Source organism: Bufo gargarizans, chromosome 6 (assembly GCF_014858855.1).
Source record: "Bufo gargarizans isolate SCDJY-AF-19 chromosome 6, ASM1485885v1, whole genome shotgun sequence".
Classification (NCBI taxonomy): Eukaryota; Metazoa; Chordata; class Amphibia; order Anura; family Bufonidae; genus Bufo; species Bufo gargarizans.
Genome location: NC_058085.1, coordinates 33,211,242 through 33,234,035, shown reverse-complemented (window position 1 = coordinate 33,234,035; position 22,794 = coordinate 33,211,242). Strand labels below are relative to the sequence as shown.

Genomic DNA, 22,794 nt, shown 5'->3' with positions numbered 1-22,794 from the left:
ATTATAATGAATTTATTTTTTTCGTTAATTTCAAACTGTGTTATTACTCTCAGATGCTGTGATCATGTATGAACACGGTATCTGAGGGATACAATGATGGGGAGCGGCGCTATCGCAGCTCCCTGTCATTGCACTCGCTACTTACAAAAAATTCACACATTTTTTTGTAAAATTTTGCAAAGCAGCCAAATAGAATTTGGCTAAAGCTCGCTCAACAGTAGTGCAAAAAGGTCAATTCTTTTTCCTGCTTTGAATTCAATATAATGAGAGAGCGTTCCCATACCGAGTCTTGATCCCCCTTTGCTGGAGTAAGATGCGCCTAATTTATTAAACTCAAGTCTACACCAGCCAGACTTTGGCGTACACTTGAGCTATAAATTACGTCCGTTTCTGGAATAAGTTTAGTAAATTAGGCAGGCAGTGGAAAGCCTTGTCCCCTCCCGCTAAGTCACCCCTTTTTCTCGCCACTTCAGAAAAGTGTTGAGAAGCTGGAAAAGTCGGCAATTATTATGCAAATATAGCACGCACTAGTGGCATAAAAGCTTTTGTCTCTGAATGATTTTACAAACAGACTTGGTAAGTAGATCCAAGATCATCTTTACTTGCATGTGAAGGTAGGACATGCTTTAAAACCGTAACATCACCAAATATGGAGGAACTACCTTCACCAGTGTCCTAATTTTTATCTCCTCTGATGTCTCCTCTTATTATCTCCAGTGATTGTATTTTACACAGGATTTTGTAGGACTTTTCATTGTCTCATCTTCTCTCCATTCAGGTTCCTACAACATAGGATCTGCACAGTGGAGATCTTCTTCTATATAAGATCCTTCTCCTGATTGACCCATCAAGGATGGATAGGGACATAGACAAGATGGCGGAGAGTATAATAAATATCACCCTAGAGATCCTCTTCCGACTTACTGGAGAGGTGAGAGATTCTGATGATGTCACATTACATCATCTTATCTATGTTACTAACAGATGGACATGACTGGAGAGGTGAGGGACTCTGGAGATGTATGGAGTGATATTTATTACTGTGTCTCTCCATAACCAGGACTACACAGTAGTGAAGAAGACCTCTAGTGGGCGCTGTCAGGACCCTGTGTCTGAAGGATGGGGAAGAACCCTGAGCCCAATCATGGGGCCTCCACCTCACCCCCTGATACATGAGAAAGTTAATAGAGAGAAGATCCTAGAACTCACCAACAAGATGATTGAGCTGCTGACTGGAGAGGTGACACTGCTGGGACATTATACAGGAACGCTATGAAGGGATCTGGGTAATGACTTTATCATTGTGTTGTCAGGTTCCTATAAGGTGTCAGGATCTCACCGTCTATTTCTCCATGGAGGAGTGGGAGTATTTAGAAGGACACAAAGATCTGTACAAGGACGTCATGATGGAGGATCACTGGCCCCTCACATCACAAGGTAATAGACTTGACTAAATTCAATTGTCCTCTCATTATCTGTATGTAAGGAATTAATTCAGTCACCGGATGTGTTTCCCACAGTTAAATCCATTAAGATAACAACACCGGAGAGATGTCCCAGTCCTCTTCTTCCACAGGATGGTTCAGAAGAACATCACAATGTCCCACAGGGTGATCAGGTAGATGGAGATAAGGTCTCATGAATTGTCTCCTATGATCTGTAGAAGGCTGTGAAGATCTTGTGTTCAGTTTTGGTTTATCCACCAGTATTATATGATTTATCCTTGTATAATGAGAATGGTGTAAATGGAAGGAGTACAGCTGACTTTAGACCTATGTGGCTTACCTAAGACTTTTTGCTGTTAAATATGAATTTAATAGTCCATGACTGGGGCTAGGGACTGTGCAATAATTCAGTCGATCTGCCAGAGTCAAGATGCTTCCTTTTTTCTGCAGATCGGTTACGCATCTGTAAGAGGCTATTCCCAGCCACAACCTGCTAACCTAAGTGTTTCACACATTGTTGCATCAGAGTAAGAATGGTGATATGCACCTCTGTGGTTCCTTGTGGCCAGTACGCTGATAACGTTCACAGGTTGCCCAAATACTCCTAGCAGGAAATGTGCAGGTCCCAAGCCAACTAATGACCAACACAGTTCTACTCCAAGTCCTTGAGCAATTAAGGGTACCTTCTCTTTAAGGAACCAGTCAACTTGTAACATTAGCAGTAATAACAGCACCTCATGGAATCGGCACATACTGCTACTGGCACCAGGCTCTGCTTTTGTATCACTTCACCTGCCTCCTCCTAACCAGCGTTCTGGTGCAAACCTCTATGCCACAAAGTTCACCACCACATCAGGCTCTGTGTGAGCTTTTGATGACTCTCAACACCTCTTCCTGTGATACTGGCAGGGTCGTTGCCACCATGTATAGTGACTTGCCAGCCCTTTGCAAGAACCAACAGGTGAACAAAAAATGTAGAGCATCCTAAGACCACACTGACAACAGCAATACACACAATATATAATGTAAGGAGGGAATATGCAGTCTAACCCTGGTTGGATTTGTACAGTAGACCTGCAGATATTTAGGTCAGATAACTCCTGCTGTCCAGTCATTTTGGTTGTCATTCAATTACTGATCTTTTCTAGTCAAAAAAAACCTTCCAACCGTCTGATGACTTCTACAATATTTCTTTCACAGCTTGTGAATTCGGGTGAAGATCTGAACCATATTAATCCTACAGAGACATATGTGAGGGGTGATGAGCAGAGTATAGAGGACATTCCTACAGATAACCGCCCAGGTGAGTAGTAACCACTAAATAAAGCAGAGAAGACTCACAGATTCTACTCCTTCACTGGATACTACCATTTTATGGTGACTTTTTAGGCTCTGTGTTCTGTCAGTATTCCAGCATTATATTCACTAGGGTTGAGCGAATCAAGTTTCGGATCATAGACTGGATTATTGCTATACTTACTATTTATGAAGAATGGAAGCTGTTTGTGTATATTTTTTTATCAAAATTATGTCTGGGATGGGGAAATCAGGTTCTATTGTCGACGTTGGAGGATGGGACATTCCTTGCCAAGGGCAGCTTTTACCCGATACTTGGGACTATACATAAAGTCTGGTGGAAGGCTATGGAGTTGGCAGCCATTAAAGGATTTACACCACATACCCCAATTTGGCCTAGTTATACATACCCTGAACTACAAATAAAAAATCACTAAATTCCCAGATTGGGAGACGCAAGGGATTAATTATGCAGCAGACTTGTATAAGGAGGGGACTCTTAAATCCTTTCTGCAATTGCAAGAGGAATACCACCTACCCAAAACATCTCTATACCAATACTTACAAGTAAGACACAGCCTTCAGGTGCAGGAAAGACCCTCTCCAGTGTGCTCTGCTGCCAGTCACTCCATCTTAGATCTTACTGCTGCTCATGGTGGTACTAAGGGCATAATATCCCTTCATTGTAATAGCCTTCTTGATAAACAAATCAAAAAATCTCCCTTACTATTACTGGAAAAGTGGACACCAGATATAAGTGACTTGATGGAGGGTATCACGATCGGCGTAACTGTCACATACGTGACACGGAGGGAGGAAAAGAGGGAGGCCCTGCCCTAGTGAGAGGGAAGGTGGTGACCCCTGACTCACCTTGCGGCTGGCGCCTGGCTGCCCTGTCGTCCCTAGACGGGTTCCTCACCCGTACGCCGATCACGTGCCTAAAACCCTGGCTTTCCCTAGGATGAGCCCTAAATAGTGAACAGGGCGGTGGGAACACTAGTCCGCACCACTAGCTCTAAAGGAAAACACCAAGGGGAGGACAGACAATACAAACTAAACATATAATCCCAGGTGGGCAACAACAGGAGACAACAAAAGCCCAACAGGGATCCGGAGGGTAGCACTCTGGAACAACAACCAGATTCTCAGCTCCAGTGGGTCAGCATAGATGTCCAGGCAGGAAGCTCTATAACTGGCAACAAGAGAAGTGTGAGAGGAGAATATAAGGAGTTTGGGAGTGGCAGACAAGAAACAGCTGAGGAGGAGAAGCTACGGATCCCTGAGTGAGACAAAAAGGATAGCAAGGCAAACACAGAAAACAAACACTAAGAAACACCGTAATCTTTAGACATAGAGCGCGCAGCCACCCGCTGCGACTTCCTGACCCCGGGTATAACGGAGTCAGACGTGGCTCTTGACACCCTCGTGACAGTACCCCCCCTTTCACGAGGGGCCTCCGGACACTCAGGACCAGGTCTCTCCGGATGAGAGACATGGAAAGCCTGAATCAACCTGTTGGCGTTTACCTCTGACGCTGGTACCCACATTCTTTCCTCGGGACCGTAACCCCTCCAATGCACCAGATACTGAAGAGAGCGGCGGACCCGACGAGAATCAACAATTCTGGATATTTGAAACTCCAGATTACCATCCACAACAACAGGAGGAGGTGGCAGCGGTGATGGTTCTAGAGGTGGAACATACTTCTTGAGCAACGACTTATGGAAGACGTTATGGATCTTAAAAGTCTGAGGTAGCTCCAGGCGAAAAGCCACAGGGTTAATGATGGCTACAATTTTATAAGGACCAATGAACCTAGGACCCAGTTTCCAAGAGGGAACCTTCAACTTAATATTCCTAGTAGACAACCACACATAGTCATTCACTCCTAGGTCCGGACCTGGCGACCGTTTCTTATCGGCCATGCATTTGTATTTACCACTCATATTTTTCAAGTTAGCTTGCACCTTCTGCCATACCGATGAAAGAGATGAAGAAAACCGTTCCTCTTCGGGAACCCCAGAAGACCCCCCCTCTTTGAAAGTACAAAATTGGGGATGAAAACCGTATGCACCAAGAAATGGTGACTTGCCAGTGGATTCCTGACGGCGATTATTTATGGCAAACTCGGCTAACGGTAAATATGATGACCACACCTCTTGGTTTTCAGACGCAAAACACCTTAAATATGTTTCTAGGTTTTGGTTGGTACGCTCAGTCTGTCCATTCGACTGAGGATGGAAAGCTGAGGAAAAGGATAAGTGTACCCCTAAACGGGTACAAAAAGCTTTCCAAAACTTAGAAATAAACTGGGTTCCCCGATCCGAAACCACATCGGAAAGGGACCCCGTGAAGCTTCACGATTTCACTGATAAACACCTGAGCAAGAGTCTTAGCATTAGGAAGTGCGGGTAGCGCAATAAAGTGTACCATTTTTCTAAACCTGTCTACTACTACCAAGATAACTGTTTTACCCGCGGACAAAGGTAAGTCAGTGATGAAATCCATTGATAGATGTGTCCATGGTCTATTGGGGATGAAAAGTGGCAATAAAGACCCTGCTGGACGTGTATGAGAGACTTTCGCGCGTGCACAAGTAGAACAAGTAGACACGAAATCTATTACATCCTGACGCAACCTTAGCCACCAAAAACGACGAGACAATAGCTCCAAGGTTGCTTTACTACCCGGGTGCCCAGCAAGTGCCGAATTATGATGTTCCTTCAATAACTCAAGACGCAGGTTTAACGGTACAAACAATTTCTCTGAGGGGCAAGAGGCCGGGGCGTCCCCCTGGGCCTCTAACACCTTTCCCTCTAGAACAGAGTGTACAGCAGAGACAACCACTCCTCTTTGTAAAATAGGTACCGGATCACTAACATTACCCCCTCCAGGGAAACTACGAGACAATGCGTCTGCCTTGGTATTTTTTGCCCCAGGACGATAGGTGATTACAAAGTTAAATCTGGTAAAGAATAGCGACCACCTAGCTTGTCTAGGGGTGAGACGCTTAGCCGATTCTAGATACAGAAGGTTTTTGTGATCCGTAATTACCGTGACGGGGTGGATTGCTCCCTCTAAGAAGTGACGCCACTCTTCAAACGCCAGTTTAATCGCCAACAGTTCCCTATTTCCAATATCATAGTTCTTTTCTGCTGCAGATAATTTTTTGGAAAAGAAAGCGCAAGGACGCCATTTGCCAGGAGACGGACCCTGAGACAATATAGCCCCCACTCCCACCTCCGACGCATCAACTTCAACAATAAAAGGCTGGGAGACATCAGGTTGAATTAGGACAGGTGCCGAGGTAAATCTCTCTTTTAGAGAGGAAAATGCAATTTTAGCGGCGTCAGACCATTTAGAAAAATCAGCCCCCTTCCTAGTCATGTCAGTAAGGGGTTTAACGATCACTGAATAATTTTTAATAAACTTTCTGTAGAAATTTGCGAAACCCAAAAACCGTTGTAGAGCTTTAAGGTTCTCAGGAAGATCCCAATCTAAAATTGCCTGGACCTTCCCAGGATCCATACGGAAACCTGAAGCAGATAATAGATATCCCAGGAATTGTATTTCCTGAACGGCGAAGACACATTTTTCAATTTTCGCATATAATTTATTCGTCCGTAGGACCTGCAGTACTTGCCTGACATGTACTTCATGTGTTTTCAGATCAGCCGAATAAATTAAGATATCATCTAGGTATATGACTACAAACCTGCCGATGAGATGACTAAAAATATCATTAACGAAATGTTGGAAGACAGCAGGGGCATTGGTGAGACCGAAATTCATGACTAAATTTTCGTAATGCCCCTCAGGGGTGTTAAAAGCTGTCTTTCACTCATCCCCTTTCTTGATACGAATCAGATTGTAGGCCCCCCTAAGATCAAGTTTGGAGAACCACCTAGCACCCGCAATCTGATTAAAAAGGTCAGGAATGAGAGGAAGAGGGTATGGGTCTCGGACGGTTATCCGGTTTAGCTCACGGAAATCTAGGCAAGGACGCAGGCCCCCATCTTTCTTTTTAACAAAGAAAAACCCTGCAGCCACGGGTGAAGAAGAGGGTCTGATGTGTCCCTTGGCCAGACTCTCGGAGATATAATCTTTCATGGCTTGTCTCTCGGGACCCGAAAGATTATACAACCTGGACTTGGGTAATTTTGCACCGGGAATCAGGTTAACCGGGCAATCATAAGGACGATGAGGTGGTAGCTTCTGACAACCCTTTTCAGAAAAAACGTCCTCAAAGTCCGAAATAAATGTAGGTAGGGAAGCTATGGAGGCGATTAAGCAATTGTTATTTAAGCAATTCTCTCTGCAATGCTCACTCCACTCCAATATCTCCCTGGCCTGCCAATCCACCACTGGATTGTGCGCTACCAACCAGGGAAGACCCAATACCACAGGAGAGGGAAGGCCCTCCAGAACGTAACATGAAAGACGCTCCTTATGGTGGTCCCCTACCCGAAGATGTAAGTTATGGACAACGTGAGTGAGGTTTCTCTGAGACAGAGGAGCAGAGTCAATAGCGAATATGGGAATGGGTCTGCAGCGTACAGAGAGACAAACCCATAGTGCGGGCAAAATGGGCATCTATCAAATTTACCCCTGCACCACTGTCTAGAAAAAAAGAAATAGACTCCGTCTTAACACCAAAAACAATAACCGCTGGTAACACAAATTGAGATGTTCGTATGGAGGAAACGTATACCCCCCGGCTGACATCCTCCGCACAGCCTGGGGTTAGTAGTTTTCTGACGGTCTTTTGGTTTTTGGGAAAGGAGGGACAGACATTAATGAAATGACCCTTCCCCCCACAGAAAAAACAAGCCCCCCACCTACGGCGAACCTCAGGAGGACGGACCTGACGAGAAGTTCCTCCTAGCTGCATAGGCTCATCCAAGTCAGTACAGACTAACTGCTGCTTGGGAGAGGTTACCGATTGCTCAAGAATTTTCGATCTCTCCCTAAGACGTCTATCTATCCTGATAGAGAGGGACATAACAGCATCAAGGGAAAGGGGGGTCTCATACAGCGCCAGCGCATCCTTAACCCTTTCAGATAACCCAGAGCAGAACTGACTCCTGAGAGCCGGGTCGTTCCACTGAGTATCCATAGCCCACCTGCGGAACTCTGAGCAATATTCCTCTGCTGGCCGATCTCCCTGTAGGAGTCTCCGTAACTTCGACTCAGCCAGGGCGACACGGTCAGGGTCATCATATGAGACCCAAAGCCCCAAAAAATCGCTCCACTGACCGGAGAGCCTGGGAACCAGGGGGTAACGAGAACGCCCAGGATTGCGGGTCCCCCTGAAGCAGGGAAATAACAATCCCCACCCGCTGTTCTTCATTACCTGAGGAGTAAGGGCGCAGCTTAAAATATAATTTGCAGGCCTCACGGAACAACACAAATTTGTCCCTTCCCCCAGAGAATCTGTCAGGAAGAACAACCTTGGGTTCTGTAACAACCTGGTTACCCATAGCAACCGCTGGGCTTACGGTCTGCTGCATTTGCTGCTGCTGTTGGAGGACAGACGCCTTCAATCCTGCCACCTCCAAAGACAGGCCTTGAAGCTGTTTTGCCAAAGCAGCAATAGGATCCATATTGGATTCTAAGTAGAGAAAAAAATAAATAAGGGCCAGTTATAATATCACGATCGGCATAACTGTCACATACGTGACACGGAGGGAGGAAAAGAGGGAGGCCCTGCCCTAGTGAGAGGGAAGGTGGTGACCCCTGACTCACCTTGCGGCTGGCGCCTGGCTGCCCTGTCGTTCCTAGACGGGTTCCTCACCCGTACGCCGATCACGTGCCTAAAACCCTGGCTTTCCCTAGGATGAGCCCTAGATAGTGAACAGGGCGGTGGGAACACTAGTCCGCACCACTAGCTCTAAAGGAAAACACCAAGGGGAGGACAGACAATACAAACTAAACATATAATCCCAGGTGGGCAACAACAGGAGACAACAAAAGCCCAACAGGGATCCGGAGGGTAGCACTCTGGAACAACAACCAGATTCTCAGCTCCAGTGGGTCAGTATAGAAGTGCAGGCAGGAAGCTCTATAACTGGCAACAAGAGAAGTGTGAGAGGAGAATATAAGGAGTTTGGGAGTGGCAGACAAGAAACAGCTGAGGAGGAGAAGCTACGGATCCCTGAGTGAGACAAAAAGGATAGCAAGGCAAACACAGAAAACAAACACTAAGAAACACCGTGATCTTTAGACATAGAGTGCGCAGCCACCCGCTGCGACTTCCTGACCCCGGGTATAACGGAGTCAGACGTGGCTCTTGACACCCTCGTGACAGAGGGACAATGGGAAGAAGTGTTACACAGCTTTCCTGATGTAGCGGTGAGTGAGGCACATTAACTCTCCCAACTGTCTTTATTGTACAGGGTTTATAGGACACCCATGTAAATGTGTTACGTAGCTGAAATTGTGTACTAGAAAAGGGGGAAGATCGAGAGATTTCATGATATTTGGGATTTATTGATAGCAAAATATAATTTACCTTTTCTGACTAAAAGATGATACCATACTCCATGGAATGCTGGGTGGGGGTGGGGGCTGGGAGGTGGATGCTGCGCTGCATGTTTTTATCCAGCTCTGACTGGCCCACTGGGGAGCCGGGGAAATCCTTGGTGGGCCCCTACCTAGTTATAGTCTACATATTAATCAGCAGCGACAGGCAGCCCTTACCTTTCTGCTGGCTGCATACCGCTTCTATGGGAAGAGCAGAGCTACACAGACATACAGAAGGTGGCGAGATGATCTTGACTGTCATGATCATCTCGCCACTTAACTTGCCATGCAGTGATGCTGGCGCTGCCATCTTTCAGTGGTCGGCGGGCCCCGCCTCTTGATACGGTGCGGTGCCTGCGCTTCCTTCTGACTCCCTGCGCTGCACGCACATTGTGTCCTCACAGAGCCCTGCCGCCGTCCCATATTCTGGAGTCTGCAGAGCGCGGCTCAGTGGTGGACATCACAACTTGCCGCTAGTCCCCCAAGACAGTATAATATGGTATAGGTAAATCTATAGTTTAATAAAAATATAATTTCACATTTTAATGCTTTCCTAGCATGCCCTGTGAGATGCAAACCTTCAGGACCTGCTGGGAGTTGTAGTTTTCCTGCAACATGCTGTAATTTTATAGCACAATTATAATTGCATGCTACAAAAAATTGAATAAATATTGCTAAAAGTCATACAACATATGGTATCAATATAAAGTACAGATCTGCCCCTCAAAAAATGTGTCCTCACACAAATGTGTCCTTCATTTTGTGCTTTAGTACCTAGTACTTAGTACCTAGGTTGCAAGTAAAAAAAACGCAGCTTTCCCATAATAAAGTCATATAGAATTATAAATAACAATTAAAAAACAGACATATATTAGGTATCACTGCGTCTTTAATGACCTGCTTTATAAAAATGACATAATCTATCCCCTTAGGTGAATGCATTAAAAAAACTAAATAAAAACAATGCCAAAACTGGCATTTTTTGGTCAACTTGCCTCAAAGTCTAATGCCAAGCAATCTAAAAATCGTATGTACCCAGAAATGGTACCAATCAAACCATCATCTCATCCTGCAAAAAACAAGCTCCTACAAAAGACAATCGCCCCAAAAAATAAAAAAAATATGGCTTTCAGAAAATGGTAACACAAAAAGATATTTTCTTTTCATAAATGTTTTCACTGTGTAAAACTTAAAGGGATTGTCTTATCTCAGACAATGGGGGCATATGGCTTGTCTTATGGATGTGGGTCCCTCCTATATCAGTAACTGAGTCCCGCAAGTTAGTGGCTGGAGGACTCCGGTCTGGCAACCACCAAGTGGTCTCCCGATAGAAGTGAATGGGAGAGCACCGCGCATTACTGGCCACTGCTCCCATTAATTTCTATGGGCCGCGCACGGCTATTTGTAGTGGCCCCATAGAAAATGAATGGAGGGCGGCTGAGTATGTGCAGTGCACCATCCACCAGTTTTGGGGCTCCGTTCTCTATATAGGTGCGGGTCCCAGCGGTGGCACCCGTACCTATAAGTTAATGGGGGCATATCCTAGCGATATACATTGTTCGGTAGTTTTTCTTTATTTTTACATGTACATATTCTTTCTGGTATGTATAAATGGTAAAAATGTATTAAAAACAATTTGATTAAAAAAATTGTGTGGGCCCACCTACGATAGGGAACGTGACTTATGCAGATGGCTTTTCTATGTCTGATAGTGTATAGTTACCAATTACAGAAGCCACCTTGTCATTGGTAGATGGGCCCAACATAATTTTGACAGAAAATATGCTCAAAGAGCATGAAGCATTAACCTATAAAGAAGCTGGCTTCAACACAAGAGTGGAAAATACAAGAGAACAGTCTACATCATGATCTACTAGTCTACTGTTAGATTGTCATCTGTCTTCCACCACTGTCCTAGTCAGCCAATTGGTCCATGCCTTGTAATTTCATAGAAAATTTTTTTTTACACAAATTTTGTAAAATATCAATATTTTCAAGGTTATATTATTCAAATATAATACAAGCAGTTTTGTTGTTGGCAGATGACTGCATCAGGAACTCCAAGTCACTTGTGATCACTTCAGATGTTAAAGCAGATGATGGTGGTGTTACAAAAGATGCATATGAAGCCCTTCACAGAAAAAATGTATCATCTAATGCTTTTACACAGGTTTGTTCTCCGGATTCATCACAGACTGTAACACAAAATAACTGCTACAGAGGATTTGTTGAACATCAAAGAGCTCTTACAAGAGAGAAGCCATTTTCATGTTCAGAATGTGGGAAATGTTTTTGCCAGCAATTGGATTTTGTAAAACACAGAAGAAGTCACAAAAGGAAGAAACCATTTTCTTGTTTAGAATGTGGAAAATCTTTTAAACAGAAATCATATCTGGCTAAACATGAGAGAACTCACACAGGGGAGAAGCCATATTCATGTTCAGAATGTGGGAAATCTTTTACTCAGAAATCATATCTGGCTAAACATGAGAGAACTCACACAGGGGAGAAGCCATATTCATGCTCAGAATGTGGGAAATATTTTAGTCAGAAAACAGGTCTGATTAGGCATCATATGACTCATACGGGAGAGAAGCCGTTTGTGTGCCCAGAATGTGGAAAATGTTTTACTCAGAGTGCAACCCTTGTCAACCATCAAAGAATTCACACAGGGGAGAAACCGTACTTATGTTCAGAATGTGGGAAATTTTTTAACAAGAAATCGGTTCTCGTTAGACATCAGAGATTACACACTGCTGAGAAGCCATTTTTCTGTTCAGAATGTGGGAAATGTTTTACTTCAAAGTCATATCTGGTTAACCATCACAAAATTCATGCAGGCGTGAAGCCATATTCTTGTTCCGAATGTGGAAAAAGGTTTCCAGATAAATCACGTCTCGTTAGACATCTCAAAAGTCACACAGGGGAAAAGCCCTATTCCTGTTCTGAATGTGGGAAGAAGTTTCCAGATAAATCACATCTCTTTACTCATTTAAAAACTCACACAGGGGTGAAACCATTTTCGTGTCCAGAATGTTGAAAATGTTATTCTGTGAAATCATGAAGGAGGAGAAGCCATTTTGAAGTACTAAATACAGAAAGTGTTTGTCACACCAGTGACAGGTTTTAGAAGGTCTCAAAGATTATCTGCACATTAGTGATCTGACAGCCTGTTTTGCTTTTGTTTTCACTTTGTCTGTGTGTTGCTTGTATGTCCACACCTCCTGTTCAGGTGTGGATCATGTGACCTTTACCTCCCCCTATTTAGTCTGACTTTACCCATCACTCCTTGCTCTGGATAGCTTTATTTGTTTTTTGGAAGAGCTGGAGTGTGGTTCTAGTTGAAGTCCTGTTCATCCATCAGCCTCAGAAGTTAAGTGTTCCGGTTGTTGTATTTTGTATTCCCCCCCCCCACCTTTGTTGTTTACTAGGCCTCAGCGAGACGCTGGTTCCTTCACCAGGGAAGGAGCGGGTTGTCTCTGCCCCGTTATTACCATTAGGGCATCCGAGGGCCACCAGGGTTTTCTAGGTTCCTGTGTATGGGCATATCTACCATCGAGAGGTGCTTATACGGATAGGAGTTAGGGCCAGGAGCAGGGTTTTATAGGTGGTGACCCTTTTCCTTGCCTAGCGTTGAGGCCTAGTGTCTTTTCCCTTCCTTCTTGTTGTCTTTTGGTGTTCTCCCCTACTACACCCGTGACAGTGTTGTAACCAAAATTAAGCTCTGATTGTGCAAATATCTGAACATCAAAGAACTGAAAGAAAAGAACATTCTCACGTCTAGATAATGCAAAATGCTTTACCTACAAAAGCAGTCTTCTTGAACATTAAGGAATTTGTATGGGGAATAGAGATGAGCGAATCGATTCATACAAGTAGACTCTGCTGCTGAAGTAGTGACTATGCATGGGCCGCCACATGAGCAGCCACCGCTCCAGAAGTGGAAGCAGAACCTCTGCACTTGCACCACTACTTGGAGCAACAGTGCAGACACGACATTGTCAGAGCCGGTCAAGATGTCCTGCCCTGTCAATCAAACATCAGGGGAACATCTTCAACAAGGGAAACAACCCCTCACAAGTGAAGAAATCTTGTTAATGAGATGAATTGATTAATACAAATTCATTTGCTCAACACTTATTGCCCACTTTCTTTATTTTTATTTTTTTTATGACAAATGGTACAAGAAAAAAAACTTTGTTAAAGTCCAAATCATATCTGGCTAAACATATCTGTTAAAGTCACATGTCATACACGGGAAATGGAAAACCGTCTAAACCAATAAACTTCTTATTAAAAAAAACAGGATTCCGATACTACACTAGTATATCCACCATGTGCATAGAATATTTTACAGAAACATATGGATATATAACTGCATCACAAAACTAACTGCTATAAATAATTCATTTAAACCTACTTTAAAAACTTATTTCTTGTGCTTGGGCCAGCCGTATAATTTTGCTAATTTCCAAACTTGTGCTGGTAGAAGTTCTGGATATAGATTCCGTTTTTCGATCACAAAGTAGAGTCCATCAGGTTTGGTTGTCTAGAAAACAATGTTCTACGCAGGGTAACGTGTTACATTTGACCCACCTTTTCCCATATCTCAGCTGGCCAGCTATGTAATATGTTTTGAAATCCATTAAGGAGTCACCCACCTAATCGTTAGGTCTCTAAATCGCTATTATACTGTATATCGCTGGGCCAGATTCTCCAAGAAATAAATCGATAACTCAAAGAATTTACTCTATTAAAGTGACCCTCCAGTTCTAGATAAAAAGGTTCACATTATCCAGGCAATGAACAGCACACTCACTTGGTTCGCTCCTTTTTATATTTTTAGTTGCAGATCCACCTGGTCCCAGGCTCTTCGTCTGTCATCCAAGATGGCCGTACCACTTTTCAGACTATTTGATGGACACTGTATCAGTAGCCCAAGACACTTCCCATTTGTCCATTCCTGCTCTTTGGTTGGCCAGCACTGTTCATGTGGGAAGTGTTGGCCAATCAAAGGGCAGCAGGAAGTGTTTTGGGCTACCAAATATCAGTCTGACAGTACGGTCATCTTGGATGGAATTGGTAAATCTGCAGTTAAAAAGATGAAATGGAGGCACCGGGTATATGTTCTGTTTGTTTCCCAGTTAACGTGAATTTTTCTTAAATCTTGGACCAGAGGGTAACTTTAAAGAAATTCTTTGGCACCATGTTATGCAAGTGTGTGTGGACACAGTGTGCCACTGACTGGCTATACTCTGGAGGGGCTGTGACTAAACAACTACCTGGTCTTCACTAGAGCCTCAGATGGTCAGGGTATGCTTGGGCTGTTAGGGTAGTTGCCAGTTCAGAGCAGTCCCTGAGTCAGTGGCAGCAGAGCTGGGGGTCAGAGAGGGGAAGTACGTGGTCAGGAAGTCCGGGGTCAGGGTAGGCAGCAATCAAGCAATGTCCGTAAACAAAGTCTCAGGTCAGAGGCAGGCGGCAAACGGGCAAAATCCAATAATTCCAAAAGGAGGGTCCGGTAAACAGCAAAGCGGAACTTGAAAAACTTGAGTGACCATGAACTAGTGACCAGGAGTTGCTGAGGCATCTTTCTGTGGTAGGAAGCACCTTTAAATACTTCCTGCAATCCAGCCATAGGCTGGTGAGACAGAGGGCGTGTACCTGCTGCCTTACAATTTGGGAGAGACACACCCATTCAAGCCCTAACAACAGTACAGGTCTCCAGCAGGAAGTAAACTCTGGCATGGAGCACAGATGCAACAGTTAAGCTACTTGCTGCCCGCTCTTGTCAGCACGGCGCATGGCAGCAGGAGGGAAAGAGGGAGCCCAGCAGCGCCGTCACGGACCTCTGGGCTAACAGTACCCCCCCCCCCCCCCTTACACCCTTTCTTCTCAGGCTTGGCTCTAGACAAAAACATTTTCAGAAGAAGAGGGGCATTGATGTTCTTATCTGCAGCACAAAAGGGAAGAACAAAATCAAAATGGGCAAAGAACAGGGACCATCTCGAGGATTAAGCCTCTGTGCAGACTGCAGATAGGTGAGGTTGTTATGGTCAGTATAGATCACCACAGGATGACTGGCTTTCTCCAGAAGGTATTCCTCCAAGGCCATCTTGATGGCCAACAACTCTCTGTCACTAATCGAGTAGTTGCACTCAGGGTGGAGAAGGCCCTGGAGACGAAGCCACAGGTTGTCATCTTACCTGAGGGAGACTTTTTTGAAAGCACCACCCCAGCTCCAATAGACGATGCATCCACCTCCAGAAAAAAAATGCTTACTGGCATCAGGACAATGGAGTACTGGAGCCTTAGAGAAGGCCTGATTCAAGGCTTGCACGGCTGATTCAGCATCAGTGTTAGGGCAATCGGTCCTTCTCTATGATTGCCGGAGTCCAAATCAAACTGCAGAGTTTTATGTGCACACAGAGAAAACTGACACAGACAAAAGGGCTGAATCAAGTAATCTGTTTATTGTTTAAAGAATACAATCTTATATCAGAATTTTACTGGCAGACATCCAACAGCCGTGGGCATCACATAACTTGAGCGAAAACCACAAAGACAGACAGTTTCTTATCAGAAAAGGATATGAAAGTAAAAAGCAAAAGTTTCTCTATTCTGAGAATAGAGAAGGTGGGGGTCAACTGCTCTCCCGCAGCTGCACGTAGCTGTCCTCTCATTGAACTCTGGTTTAGAGATACAAAATGGATTCCTTTCTCCCACAATTCCCCCATTTTGAGAAATCTGTGAACTATTACCACCCAAAGGTACTTCAGAACAAGCTAACCTTATTCTGCCTTAACAGGATTTCCTTCACGGAGGAACAGTACCACAGATCCTCTTAATAATCTCGATATTGTTTCCCCTTCTTACAAACTTTATTAACACACATAAGTGTAAGCTTGATTACAATGTAAATAACTAGTATAATTAGTATCACCTGTGTTATCGTTTGTATGAGTCCCATTAGCTAGCTACCCAGCCCCTTGAACCAGTTGGCAGGATTTAGAAAAGAGAAGGTGTCACTCTGCCAACTGTCAATTATGCACTATGGGCTTTCAAACATTTGTCACGCATTTCCTTAATTTTTTTTCTATACCTGCTCTCACCTGGAGATTACCCTGTGGATCTATGTAGTGGCAACAACCTGGTCCTATTACTTGACCCATTCCTCCCTCCTTAGCAGTGAGATAATCCAAAATCCAGAGTATGTTGATTAGCTACTATAACTAGATGGGATTGTACATCATTTGTCTGGTTGAGGAGGCCTAACACATCCCATACTTGATCGTTTAGATAATCTATGGCTACCACCAACTTATCCCACATCTGCATTACCATTGGATAGATAAACAAAATACTAAAGAACTTGTTTGCAATACCCATTTCTAGAACGTGGGATCTTCCGTTGGGCCTCCCACCAGGGAGCCTCTACCCACCCTGCAATTGGGATGGGCACTGCTGTAAAGTTAAAATTGAGACTTTAATCAGTAGATCTCCGATTTTTAACAAAGTCAGTACAGCTCATATCCGCTAGTTCTGACCATAGTACGGGTATGGCCAGGTAGGGCATAGTCTTGGAACTCACAGGGCTGTGAGTGCCGATCCAACAGTTTTTATAACTGTCTGCATCTGTCATGTTCTTCAACATGACCTGATGATGCTTGATAAGGGCATTGTCCCAGTCATTTTTCAGGTTCACATGCAGAGCTTGAATGCTCAGAGCCAGGACTACCAGTACAAAGATCCTCATCTTCAGGACTTGGCACCTTCTTGCAGTGTGAGGAGTGGATCCAGTTGGGTTTTCCCTCTACTTTCACCGCTGTGTGTGTAGTCAGCAGAACTTGGAAAGGACCATCAAATCTGGGATCCAGGCCTTTTCTTACGTGCCTCTTTATCACCACCCAGTCACCTGGTTGCAGAATGTGAGTTCCTTCTACTGAGTCAGGATCTGGAAGTGAAGCAAACACCTGTTTATGAGTGTGTTCCAACCTTTTTGCAAGGGCCCGCATGTAACTGGTCAGACTGTCATTATTCATCTGCAGCTGCTGGGGAAAGTACAACCCTAGCCTAGGGGCACTTCCAAACAGGATCTCAAATGGGGATAACCCTGTCTTCTTGTTTGGGGTGGTCCTTACTGAATACAGGGCCAGAGGTAAGCACTCTGTCCAGGGCCTTTGGATCTCCCGCTGGCCTTTTGTATTTTTAGTTTCAATGTGCCATTCAGGTGCTCAATTCGACCACTGCTGGGGATGGTAGGCTGTGTGAAAGGCTTGGGTCACCCCTAATGCCTGCCTGACCTCCCTCATAAATTCTCCTGTAAAATGAGAACCTCTGTCTGACTCAATTACCTTAGGAACACCATACCTGCATATCAGTTCACTGACCAGTTTCTTTGCAGTGTTCTTGGCACTGGCTTTTGCTATTGGGAAGGTTTTCTGCCAACCTGAAAAGAGATCAATACACACGAGAACAAACTACTCCTACCTTTGGTAGTTGTATGTAATCTATCTGCAGTCTCTGGAACGGGTAAAGTGGCCTGGGAGTCTGCTTGCTTGGAGTCTTCACCACTTGACCGGGGTTATTCAATGCACAGACCATACATCCTTGTGTGAATCGAGCTACTACCATAGAGAATCCGGGAGCAATCCACCCTGCATTAACCACACTTACCATGGCACCACTTACCATAAGTGGTCATCTGGCCTAGCCCCTTGTTTAGTCCACAATTCTTTCTCTTCAAGTAGGGCCTGTTCAAACAACTTAATTAAAATGTTTTTAGATATTTCCACAGTTTTTAAGGCTCTTACTGGGGTGGCATCAGGATGCTTGGCTGCCTTGTCAGCTCTTTCATTGCCTTTGCCTCAACCGTGGTACACCTTGTGTGAGCCTTTACCTTTACAATAGCAACTTCTTGTGGCAACAGTAAAGAGTTCATCAGTTCAAGCACAGAGTCTTTGTTTTAAATAGGCTGACTTGCTGAAGTTAAAAAGTCTCTAGTCCGCCATATGGGTCCATAGTCATGTGCAATACCAAAAGCATACCTGGAGTCCATGTAGATGTTCCTCTTCAAAAGTAGAGGTCTCTGACTCTGATTTTTAATAATCAATGAAATAGTGGGTTCAGCCGAGGACGACCGAATAGACGAGGTAGGGGCCGAAGATGGCAGGGATGGGGGCGACACAGGGGAGTAGGGGGAAGAGGAGCTGTAACATCTACATATTCTTCATCTTCCTCTGGTCAGTCCTCTGTTTTGGCTCCCTTGAATCAGTCCAATTTTTTATCAAGGGGTCCTGTCCTGAGGGACCGCCCGAAGACTGGAGAGTGAGGCAATTGAGTAAACAGGACAAGTTGGAGATCACAAATTTATCATCATACAAATTGAGTAATGTGGAAATTAGCCTTTTACAAAAAGGCTTGTCTTTTGTTTCTACAACTAGATTCAATGCATTTACTTGGGTAAAGGACTTGCATTTGTTTGCCAGAAAACTTAAATGGCACAAATTTATGAAAAACTCTGATTGTGCGATTGTGCGAACAGCTAGGTGTCCACCAGAGTGATTAATCTGATATTAAAAATTTGGCTGTCCTGTGGGATGAGGGCTCAAGGCTACCAGGACAGGGCCCCTTCACCAAACTGAGACCGAAAAGTAAAAGGTTACCGCCACAGATGAATTCTGATCATGTCAACATTTTTCTCGAAATGGTGACCAAAAAACTTGAAAAAATACCGGACTGCCCCTTATCATACCATAATATATCAAGGGAGGAGATGGAGGCATTAACAAACTGAAGAAAGTAGATACCATAGTTATTAAACTGGCAGTAATAATGGACACTGATCAATATCGTCATATGTGTACCACTCTGTTATCAGATAACAAGTGCTATAGAGTTTTGACATCTGATCCAACTGATATATTTCTGGCAAGTTTAAGGAGTATTCTTGATCGTGCATTGAAACTTAAGTTGATAGGAGAAACAGAATATCACTTCATGCTTCCAGGGACACAGAGTATAGCCGCATTTTATGGGTTACGAAAAATCCACAAGGGGGTCACCCCCCTGAGAGGCAGACCTCTAGTGTCTGGTGTAGACTTACTAACACGCAATTGTGGCATATATATTGATAAGATCCTTAGTCAATTTGTATCTGCATTACCATCATATACCAGAGAAACTATGGGGTATATACTTACAAAACCATAATCAATTTGGGATTGACCTTTTGAAATATGTGTCAATCCCAAATTGTGTTCTTCCTTTTCGACGGCTGCTTCTACCACCAGCTCAGGGGGGCCTCTACAGGGAGTCCCTGTGCACCCTCATATGCTAATCTCTTCCTAGGCTGGTGGGAGGATATCGTAGTCTTTCCCGGTAATCCAACTTGGTGGTCGGAAAAGATTGTTTTTTGGACTCTATACATCGATGATGTATTTATGGTATGGAAGGGGAGTCTTAGTGAACTTAAATTATTCATTGGGAATTTGAATGACAACATTGGCCTCTCCTTCACCCATAAATACAACTATGAGAAAATCACCTTCTTGCATGTAGAAGTGACGAAACGTTTGGACAAATTGTCCACCATTGCGTATAGGAAACCAACGGCCACAAATAGTCTTCTGCATTGGTCTAGTTATCACCCATATGTCCTAAAGAAAGGAATACCAAAAGATCAGTTCCTAAGAATAAGAAGGAATTGCTCGGATATGGAGGATATCAGGAGTCATCTAGACTCCAGGAAAGATTCAGAGAGAGAGGATATCTGGATATAGTATTGAGAGAGGCCTTTAAGGATGCTAGGGATCACAACCGAAATGAAAAAATAGGAAGGAAGAGGATGGTATTATCTGTATTCTATCTACCTTTGATACAGCAAGTAAAGAAATGAGAAACATCTTGAATGGATTCTGGCCCATTCTAAGGATGGACCCGGATCTCTCAGATGTTGTCCCTCCATGTCAGAGCATCACTTTCCGGAAGGGGAGGCGTTTACACAACTGTCTTGTGCATAGCCATTATTCTGGCCCAAAACGAGAGGGCACATGGCTGGATTGGAAACCCCTCGGAATTTTTAAGTGTGGCAGGTCTAAAGCCTGTAAGTATATCAATAACACCAAGAGCAACATATGTTCTGCCACTGGTAGGAAATACTAGATCAGAGATTTAGTAAATTGTAGCACTAAAGGGGTAGTATATCTATACCAATGCTCATGTCCGAGGGACTATATAGACAAGACTTATAGAGAACTACGTTGTCAGATATGTGAACATATTAATGACATAGAAAAAAGAAAAGATACCTAAATTGCAAATCATATGGTGGAGGTACATGGCGGTAAACTTAATACCCTCAGGTTCTCGGCATTGGAGGTTATTCATGAGTCTGAGAGGAGGGGGGACTGGGATCGACGGATTCTCTATATAACAGATAGGGATTGAATCTGGTCATAGACATCGACACGTGTCACTATAAAATTTTTATTATGTGGTTATTTTTTGTGGTAGCGTCTGTATCTTGAGGCTGCCTAATATTATATATCAACCGTCCACTTCAAGTGGCTTTTTGTATATATAGGATAGGCTCTTATGGTGCACCTTTAACTGAACATTAGGGCACTTATAAAGTTTTAATAATAGCCCCCTTTATATAACCAACCTTGGAATTGTGGCCATTAATAATTAATTTTTTTGACCACTATAATGTTTAAAGAGGGTCCTTATACAATTCGCAAATATAGTAGCTGGTGTGTGCCTTCTATGGTCCTTCTAGGTGACTGACAAACGAAGTGGTATGCATTTGCGTTCCACAGACAGGAAGGAGATTGATCAGTGAGCCTGAGGTGGAACGCATTTGCGTTCCATTGACAGGAAGCGCAACAGGAGGTGTGCGCAAGGGGTTTGCGTTCCATAGAAGGGAAGTCCTGGTGATGCGAACACACGTGGAGTTGGCGTGCGCTTCACTCACCAGAACTTTTGGGAGTGTGGTGCGCACTTCAGCCCTATAAAGGAGGTTGAAGTTCTCGATATTCACAGCGCATCTATTTCGAGGACATCCACTCCTGCACCAGCCCCTCTGGCCATCGATGTAGCCATCTATCTATACATCAGCCCTCCTGCCATCTATGCCACCTATGCTACCATGGGATATGTAAGAGGTCTCTTGACCACAATCAAGTTCTTTATGTGAAGTAGTATCCTGATATTTGGTTAACTATGTGGATATTAGTTGATATTAACTGAATTGAATATCTTATATGATCCAAATATGTTAGTATTATCTGGAGATACCACCTTTTAAGTAATAGATTTGGCGGCATTAACTCTACATGTGTGAATTCGGTTGACATGTACTTAGGGCTCTTTCACACCTGCGTTCTTTTCTTCCGGCATAGAGTTCCGTCGTCGGGGCTCTATGCCGGAAGAATCCTGATCAGTTTTATCCTAATGCATTCTGAATGGAGTGAAATCCGTTCAGGATGCATCAGGATGTCTTCAGTTCCGGACCGGAACGTTTTTTGGCCGGAGAAAATACTGCAGCATGCTGCGCTTTTTGCTCCGGCCAAAAATCCTGAAGACTTGCCGCAAGGCCGGATCCGGAATTAATGCCCATTTAAAGGCATTGATCCGGATCCGGCCTTAAGCTAAACGTCGTTTCGGCGCATTGCCGGATCCGACGTTTAGCTTTTTGCTGAATGGTTACCATGGCTGCCGGGGCGCTAAAGTCCTGGCAGCCATGGTAAAGTGTAGTGGGGAGCGGGGGAGCAGCATACTTACCGTCCGTGCGGCTCCCGGGGCGCTCCAGAGTGACATCAGGGTGCCCCACGCGCATGGATGACGTGATCGCATGGCACGTCATCCACGCGCATGGGGCGCTCTGACGTCATTCTGGAGCGTTCCGGGAGCCGCACGGACTGTAAGTATGCCGCTCCCCCGCTCCCCGCTCCTACTATGGCAACCAGGACTTTAATAGCGTCCTGGCTGCCATAGTAACACTGAAAGCATTTTGAAGACGGATTCGTCTTCAAATGCTTTCAGTACACTTGCGTTTTTCCGGATCCGGCGTGTAATTCCGGCAAGTGGAGTACACGCCGGATCCGGACAACGCAAGTGTGAAAGAGGCCTTAGTTTAGCATCTTACATTTTCTAAGTACACTATAATATATCAGTGATATCTGGCATTGGTAATTCTATATATGTAGATTTGGTGGATACGTGCTTAGTTGAGCATCTTATATTATCTAAGTGCTTTATTATATGTCAGTAATATCTGGACACACTATAAATTATGTATAACCTATAGAAGGACAGGGCCACCGGTGAACGAGTTGGTTTGCAGAATTAAGGCCAATAAGTGCTTTATTATATATCAGTGATATCTGGACACACTGTATAAATTATGTATAATCTATAGAAAAATAAGGCCATTGGTGAACGAGTTGGTTGCAGAATTAAGGCCACTCATGAACGACGTGGCTGTTGGGGCTATTGGTTAGCTAAACTAGCTATACCCAGCATTGGGTGATAT

General features: G+C 44.2%; 1 long non-coding RNA gene across 1 annotated transcript; it reads left to right on the top strand.

Annotated features, from left to right (window-relative positions):
- The first annotated feature begins 1,316 nt into the window (after positions 1 to 1,316).
- LOC122941717 lies at positions 1,317 to 2,666 on the top strand. Its single transcript, XR_006390509.1, has 3 exons — positions 1,317 to 1,437; positions 1,521 to 1,618; positions 2,646 to 2,666. It is a non-coding gene; the product is annotated as an uncharacterized LOC122941717 (long non-coding RNA).
- The last annotated feature ends 20,128 nt before the right edge of the window (positions 2,667 to 22,794 follow it).